Source organism: Balaenoptera physalus (genome assembly GCF_965194825.1).
Source record: "Balaenoptera physalus genome assembly, chromosome: 8".
Lineage (NCBI taxonomy): Eukaryota > Metazoa > Chordata > Mammalia > Artiodactyla > Balaenopteridae > Balaenoptera > Balaenoptera physalus.
The window spans coordinates 58,268,093-58,276,811 of NC_138887.1; the positions used below are offsets into that span (position 1 = coordinate 58,268,093).

The 8,719-nt window shown below is 39.5% G+C and overlaps 1 pseudogene across 1 annotated transcript; it reads right to left on the bottom strand.

The window, feature by feature from the left end:
* Nucleotides 1-874: 874 nt before the first annotated feature.
* Nucleotides 875-1,708, bottom strand: LOC309665897 (melanoma-associated antigen 8 pseudogene; annotated as a pseudogene). Its single transcript has one exon. The product of its transcript is annotated as a melanoma-associated antigen 8 pseudogene (transcript).
* Nucleotides 1,709-8,719: the final 7,011 nt, after the last annotated feature.

Consider the following 8,719-nt stretch of genomic DNA (forward strand, 5'->3'; position numbering starts at 1 on the left):
CTAATTCAAAAAGATCCGTGCACCCCAATGCTCATAGCAGCATTATTTACAATTGCAAAGATATGGAAGCTACCTAAGTGTCCATCGACAGATGAATGGATAAAGAACAGGTACTATATATGTACAATGGACTACTACTCAGCCATAGAAAAGGAACAAACTTTTGCCTTTTGCAGCAACATGGATGGACTTGGAGGGCAATATGCTAAGTGAAATAAGTCAGACAGAGAATGACAAATACTGCACGATATCACTCATATGTGGAATCTAAAAAATACAACAAACTAGTGAATATAACAAAAAAGAAGCAGACTCAAAGATACAGAGAACAAACTAATGGTTATCAGTAGGGATGAGGGAGGGGCACTACAGGGATGGAGGAGTGGGAGGCACAAACTGTTGGGTGTAAGACAAGCTACAAGGATGTATTGTACAACATGGGGAATATAGCCAATATTTGGTAATAACTGTAAATTGAATGTAACCTTTAAGAATTGTATAAAAAATAAAATGTATTGGCATTTAAAAAATCTTCTATTGAAAAGAACAACATTTGAAAAATCACTAAAGGAAACAGATGAATTTCCATGTCATCGTAGAGAACAGGAACCCAAAGATGCTACACACCATGTTCCCCCAACTTGCCTGGGCCCTCACTACTTGGAAGGCTGACCGCTTCCTCTTCAAACTCAGAGTGAAGGATCAGCCTCCCTTCCTGCCCCACAGGAGAAGCTGCTGGACGTGGGCCTGGAAGGAACCTGGCTGCTGCTCTGGCTCAGGCCCCCTCTTCCTCATCGCTCACAGCCTCTGCAGACAGGGATGGGAAGGACCTGGGATCCAAGCTATTGACCCTGAGCAGATACTCCAGAACCTGTCACTTGCTGGTCTCCGCATGGGCCCGGGGACCCCACAGGAACTCGTAGTGGACGGGGTTGCTGTGGGGCACCTGCCGGTACTCCAGGTAGCCCTCCTGCACCAACACTTTGGTGAGGAGCTCCCTGGGCTCCCCATAGATGCAGTGCTACCTCCTGGCACACACCCCCATCTTGCTAAGTGCTCCCCAGACCTCCTCCTCAGGGGCAACAAAGTCGTCCTCTAGGAGGATCAGGCCCAGGAGCAACACCAGGAGGCCAGTCTTGGGCATGCTCTGCCTGTCACTCAGCATCCCATCAGAGGTGAGGTCCAGGGTGGGGACGAGGACATAGGAGTGATTGCTGGGGTCTACTTCCTTCACGGCGAGGCCAAAGACCAGCTGCATGCACTCGGAGGCTCAGCTGAAGACCACGGGGAAGTGGTCCTGGTAATCTTTGAGGATGGTCAGCATTTCTGCCTTTGTGGTAGGCTCCTTTGTGCAATACTTGAGGAGCAGGAATCCTACCAGGTCAGCCACCTTCAGATGTAGTGCATCTTCCGGGTCATGCCAGGTGCTCGGCCCTTCCTCATCTTGGGTGCTGAGGCCGTCGTCTTCAGATTGGCTCCATGGAGTGGTGGCCAGGGCAGTGGGGGAGGGGCTCTGGGGGTGACTGGGTTCCCCAGCATCAGCCACCTCCTCCAGGGTGACCAGGAACAGGACAGAGTAAGAAGAGGAGGAGGAGGAGGAGGAAGGGGATGCGGCCTCCTCCCCCTCAGCCCCGAACAGCTGCGCCTCCACTGGGTCCTGAAGGTCTACCTCAGGCTTGCGGAGCTCACTCATCTCGACCAGGGGCATGATGACTGGGGTCTGGCCGCTGACAGGAGTGTGGACAGGGGTGACGGATAGGAACCACGGACAGGTTTTCTTTTGAGGGGTGCCCTCGGGCCTCACAGGGGTGCTCCTCCTGGGTGGCCTGTCCCCTGCCAACCTCACCTTGACTCCTGGCACTGCCTGGGCCTCCTGTGCTCTGTGACCTGAGGACACGTGCCTCAGACCTGGGCCTTCACCTCCCCATTCCTGGAGCCCCTGCGGAGTCCAGCCCCCGGCAAAGCCCCCGCCTGTCTCCTGACTTTCTCTGACTCTGTGGATGACTCCGGAGTCCTGCTCAGAAGGGTCTGAAGAGCTCGTCTCAGCAGTGCAGCCAGGAACTGTGCAGGGACTGTCCCAGGCACTCTGTGCGAATGCCACGTGGGTTTCTTGGTGCTCCCGGAAGCCCCAGGAAGATGAGGGAGAAAGTTCTAGACGTCTCTTTACAGAGAAAGTGGTTGGATCAGAAGAGCATGTGAGGAGGCGCTTTGCTACTGTAGCAACAGTAGCAGTGAGCCAGAAATGTTTTTTTGTTTTTTTTTTTTTTTAGGTTCCCTCTATGCCCACTTTCTGGACAGTTTTTATCATAAATGGGTGTTGAATTTTGTCAAAAGCTTTTTCTGCATCTATTGAGATGATCGTATGGTTTTTATTCTTCAATTTGTTAATATGGTGTATCACATTGATTGATTTGTGTATATTGAAGAATCCTTGCATCCCTGCGATAAATCCCACTTGATCGTGGTGTATGATCCTTTTAATGTGTTGTTGGATTCTGTTTGCTAGTATTTTGTTGAGGATTTTTGCATCTATATTCATCAGTGATATTGGTCTGTAATTTTCTTTTTTTGTAGTGTCTTTGTCTGGTTTTGGTATCAGGGTGATGGTGGCCTCATAGAATGAGTTTGGGAGTGTTCCTTCCTCTGCAATTTTTTGGAAGAGTTTGAGAAGGATGGGTGTTAGCTCTTCTCTAAATGTTTGATAGAATTCACCTGTGAAGCCATCTGGTCCTGGACTTTTGTTTGTTGGAAGATTTTAAATCACAGTTTCAATTTCATTACTTGTGATTGGTCTGTTCATATTTTCTGCTTCTTCCTGGTTCAGTCTTGGAAGGTTATACCTTTCTAAGAATTTGTCTATTTCTTCCAGGTTGTCCATTTTATTGGCATAAAGTTGCTTGTAGTAGTCTCTTAGGATGCTTTGTATTTCTGCGGTGTCCGTTGTAACTTCTCCTTTTTCATTTCTGATTTTATTGATTTGAGTCCTCTCCCTCTTTTTCTTGATGAGTCTGGCTAATGGCTTATCAATTTTGTTTATCTTCTCAAAGAACCAGGTTTTAGTTTTATTGATCTTTGCTATTGTTTTCTTTGTTTCTATTTCATTTATTTCCGCTCTGATCTTTATGATTTCTTTCCTTCTGCTAACTTTGGGTTTTGTTTCTTCTTCTTTCTCTAGTTTCTTTAGGTGTAAGGTTAGATTGTTTAGTTGAGATTTTTCTTGTTTCTTTAGGTAGGCTTGTATAGCTATAAACTTCCCTCTTAGAACTGCTTTTGCTGCATCCCATAGGTTTTGGATCGTCGTGTTTTCATTGTCATTTGTCTCTAGGTATTTTTTTATTTCCTCTTTGATTTCTTCAGTGATCTCTTGGTTATTTAAGAACGTAGTGTTTAGCCTCCATGTGTTATTGTTTTTTACGTTTTTTCCCCTGTAATTCATTTCTAATCTCATAGCGTTGTGGTCAGAAAAGATGCTTGATATGATTTCAATTTTCTTAAATTTACTGAGGCTTGATTTGTGACCCAAGATGTGGTATATCCTGGAGAATGTTCCGTGCGCACTTGAGAAGAAAGTGTAATCTGCTGTTTTTGGATGGAATGTCCTATAAATATCAATGAAATCTATCTGGCCTATTGTGTCACTTAAAGCTTGTGTTTCCTTATTTATTTTCATTTTGGATGATCTGTCTATTGGTGTAAGTGAGGTGTTAAAGTCCCCCACTATTATTGTGTTACTGTCGATTTCCTCTTTTATAGCTGTTAGCAGTTGCCTTATGTATTGAGGTGCTCCTATGTTGGGTGCATATATATTTATAATTGTTATATCTTCTTCTTGGATTGATCCCTTGATCATTATGTAGTGTCCTTCCTTGTCTCTTGTAACATTCTTCATTTTAAAGTCTATTTTATCTGATATGAGTATAGCTACTCCAGCTTTCTTTTGATTTCCATTTGCATGGAATATCTTTTTCCATGCCCTCACTTTCAGTCTGTATGTGTCCCTAGGTCTAAAGTGGGTCTCTTGTAGACAACATATATATGGATTTTGTTTTTGTATCCATTCAGCAAGCCTGTGTCTTTTGGCTGGAGCAATTAATCCATTCACGTTTAAGGTAATTATCGATATGTATGTTCCTATGACCATTTTCTTAATTGTTTTGGGTTTGTTTTTGTAGGTCCTTTTCTTCTCTTGTGTTTCCCACTTAGAGAAGTTCCTTTAACATTTGTTGTAGAGCTGGTTTGGTGGTGCTGAATTCTCTTAGCTTTTGCTTGTCTGTAAAGCTTTTGATTTCTCCATCAAATCTAAATGAGATCCTTGCCGGGTAGAGTAATCTTGGTTGTAGGTTCTTCCCTTTCATCACTTTAAGTATATCATGCCACTCCCTTCTGGCTTGTAGAGTTTCTGCTGAGAAATCAGCTGTTAACCTTATGGGAGTTCCCTTGTATGTTATTTGTCGTTTTTCCCTTGCTGCTTTCAATAATTTTTCTTTGTCTTTAATTTTTGCCACTTTGATTACTATGTGTCTCGGCGTGTTTCTCCTTGGATTTATCCTGTGTGGGACTCTCTGCGCTTCCTGGACTTGGGTGGCTATTTCCTTTCCCATGTTAGGGAAGTTTTCGACTATAATCTCTTCAAATATTTTCTCTGGTCCTTTCTCTCTCTCTTCTCCTTCTGGGACCCCTATAATGCGAATGTTGTTGCGTTTAATGTTGTCCCAGAGGTCTCTTAGGCTGTCTTCATTTCTTTTCATTCTTTTTTCTTTAGTCTGTTCCACAGCAGTGAATTCCACCATTCTGTCTTCCAGGTCACTTATCCGTTCTTCTGCCTCAGTTATTCTACTATTGATTCCTTCTAGTGTAGTTTTCATTTCAGTTATTGTATTGGTCATCTCTGTTTGTTTGTTCTTTAATTCTTCTAGGTCTTTGTTAATCATTTCTTGCATCTTCTCGATCTTTGCCTCCATTCTTATTCCAAGGTCCTGGATCATCTTCACTATCATTCTGAATTCTTTTTCTGGAAGGTTGCCTATCTCCACTTCATTTAGTTGTTTTTCTGGGGTTTTTTCTTCTTCCTTCATCTGGTATATAGCCCTCTGCCTTTTCATCTTGTCTATCTTTCTGTAAATGTGGTTTCTGTTCCACAGGCTGCAGGACTGTAGTTTTTCTTGCTTCTGCTGTCTCCAGAAATGTTTAATGATAACATATTAGTTAGTTAATTTAAAATTTGGTGCTAATAATTTTATACTTGTTTAGTCTTACCAAAACTGTATGAAGTGTTCTGCTATCACGTTAGCAACATTTAAATCATTGTGAGGTATAATAAGTTAATATTTGTATGTTCCAGCTCAGTACTTAACAGACTGCTTTGCTCAAAATAGGTGTTACACTAAACTTGAATGAATGATTAATTTTTGGATTACTGAACCAAAACCTATGGTTGTAGTATGGAAAAAAATTTTGAGATAATAAAACTGGGACTTGTTTTACAGAAAGAATATTCAGAGCATCTTTGGATAGCAGCTGGCAGCTTTGGGGTTTGTGTGTCTGGGAAAGCCATAAATCTCAGCCTACTGTGTAGAGAACACAGAATTGTAAGCCTAAACTGAAGATTTCAGTGGCAGAAGGGATAGATGAGAAAAAATTGCTTAAAGCTCTTACTCTTTCCTGATAGTATTATTTCCACCACTAGAAATTCCTCTTATAATTCTGAATACAGCAAGAAGTAAAACATACTTTTCAACCCCTCCTTTAACATGGCTTTTTTTCTTCATGAGAAATAAATCACTGGGCACATCCATATTTGAAAATAATTGTGATATTTATTTTACATACCTTAGATGTTCACATAAAATTGGGAACGTGTTAGTAAGAAACAACTATCCAAATCATGTACTCAGAACTCTTATAGTCCCTAAAAAGAGCAATTACAATTATTGATAATTAAACATTTAATATTCAGTTAGCAGTTAAGTTTTAGGTCATCTTTGTCATCCAAAGATATATATATATATCTCCCATCTTTGAAATGTTTTCCCAACTTCAGTTTTCCCAGGTTGAGTAAAACTCTCTACTATCATGTATTTAATTAAAAATAGCATAATTCTAGACTCTTCTCTCACCGTACCAATTTAATACATTCCACCACCTAAGTAACTCGAATTAATTCACTTCTCTCTTTGTTCATTGTCAGAATCCTCAACTAGGCTGCAGTCACCACAGCCATATTCCCTCTGCTCCTCCCCTCCATTCTCCAAACAGCAGCCAGGATATGTCCTTTTTAAAGCACAGATTTGAATATATCATTTCTCTCTTAAAATCTTTCAACAGCTTCCAAAGGTCCTTCAAATAATGCCCCTAAAATCCCAACAACCCTACCTTTAGTTGCCTCTCCAGGCTCAAATGTATGCACAATTCTACTATTTGTTTATTTCATGCCAGCCACTCTGGCTTTCTATTTCAGCATGCAATGCTTTCCCCTGCCTCACAGTTTTTGTACATATTGTCCCCTCTTCCTGGAATGTTCTACCCCTTCTGTTTGCCTTATCTAAATGGTGATGCTCTTTAAAATCACAGCATGAATATTGCTACGCAGGTAAAACTTTCCTAACTCGAATAAGCTGGATCTCCAAATTATATATTTCCTTAGCACTATGAAAATCTACGTTTGTAGTGCACTATGAAAAGATAGGTCCTAACCTCAATTTTGCACATAACTGTTTCTCGATAGTAAATACTTGTACAATTATTTTTTCTCAGTTATTTATTGAATGTAAGCTTCATGAAAAAGAGAAGTATTTGGTTAACCATTTCCATCATCTGAATGCATGATATTGTCTGGTAGGTAGTAGGCATACAATAAATATTTGTTAGCCAACTGACAAATACAGTAATTTAGAATTTACTATATAGTTTCATATACCTAAAATATTTTCTTCTAAGTTTATTTGCACCCCTAACTATGTTGAACTTTGTCAGGCTAGTAGGTGAGGTGAAGAGAGGAGAAAGTTGTATAAAAACATTGGCTGAACAGCTGCAGGGTGGAGAGCGAAGAGAAGGTAAAAGGGAAACACTGATATTGGAGAATAACATCAGATCCTCTTCAAAACATAAAAACAGATCCAGAAGCCTTTTCGATTTTTTTCTTTCAATACGAGTTTTGCAATATAGTTTACAATTACTATTTAGAGGCTAATTAACTAGAATGGTGTCTCCATATCGTTATTGCTGTTCACTTTTGACATTTGCATTGGCCATTAGCACTTCCTCTAAAGCAACCATGTGAAGGGAGTGGGGTGAAATTTAAGCCAGGCAATTTGCCTCCTGTTGACAGATTTTGTAATATGATTGATGGGGCAGAAGGTGAAACTAGCTGGTAAAATGAGTTTTTTGCATTATCTGTGTATTTCATATATCAATGCCAGTATTTCTCAAACTGCAGGTCAAGACTCTAGAGGGAAGGGTTACAATATAATTTAAGGGGTTTCATATATGGGAACTATTTGGAGGTGGAAATTGTGGGCTATATTGAAAGTACGAGTCATCTTTTTTTCCTCAACTCTCCACAATTCCTCCTTCCTAACCTGTTAAAATTTGTTTTAACAAAATTCTGCCAATTAGAGGACATAAAATCTTTATGCATGTTATTCATAGTGTAAACCCTTTAAAAGCAAACATTAGAGAGTGTTGAAATCACCTGTCTATGCAATTCTGCCTGCAGTACCTTGCACAGTGCCTTATAATCAATTAATATCTATAGGTTGATTTGCTTTCCATTTACTCACAGAAAAAAATATGACTATATTATGAGAGAAAATGATAAATATATGGAATTGATAGGTACCACCCATCATATTAACTACTGGTTGTCAAAGAGAAGAAAAAACAAAAACTGCAAAAAGAAGTTTTTTCTTTATAAATGTGTTTTGAGCTCCTGATATAATATTAAACCCAGGATTAACCTGATTTTCCAGGGTCTCTTTTACAATTCATGTTTGATTTCAGGCCTCAGTTACGCTATTGTGTCCCATTTTTCTATTTCCTTTTATATAATCTCTCTCTATTTTATCCAAGAAAAACATCCTTGTATTTGTGGACCATGAAGATTTATATTAGTACCTAAAGTTTTACTGCCTGATTACATTCGTATTGCGTCAAGCAACTTTGATTGAATATTGACCCCAGGTAAACATTTTTCTTTTCAGTACATGAACATGGAAAATAATGAAAGAAAGTGTGAATTATTTTCCTTATCTAAACAATTACCGAAAGAAATAAAGATTATAAAGATAACATTTTATATTAGAATTGTTTGTTATAGATGATTTTATTATTAACTGACAGTCCAACTTAGAGTCTTATAAGTAAATAAGCTGATATCTACAGTCATATATTTTATTTTTCTACTAGCTATCATTAAAATTAAAGAGAATTCTTAAAATTCCAGTAAGATATTCCTCTAAAAATATATTTCAATACTTTAATATCAATATTTAAGAACAGTTTTGACCACTAGTGATAGACACCCAACTGAAACTCTCTTAAGCATAAGAGGACATTCATTTGTTGATATAACTGCTAAGGGGCTGGGTGTATCTGAAGATGACTGACAGTTGGAAGCTGTGAGGAGCACCAACACATTCTTTCAACTTACCTTCTAGTATCATTTCATTTCTCACATAATGCTTTCTTCACAAAACCAAAGCCGTGGCATATGATAGCACTT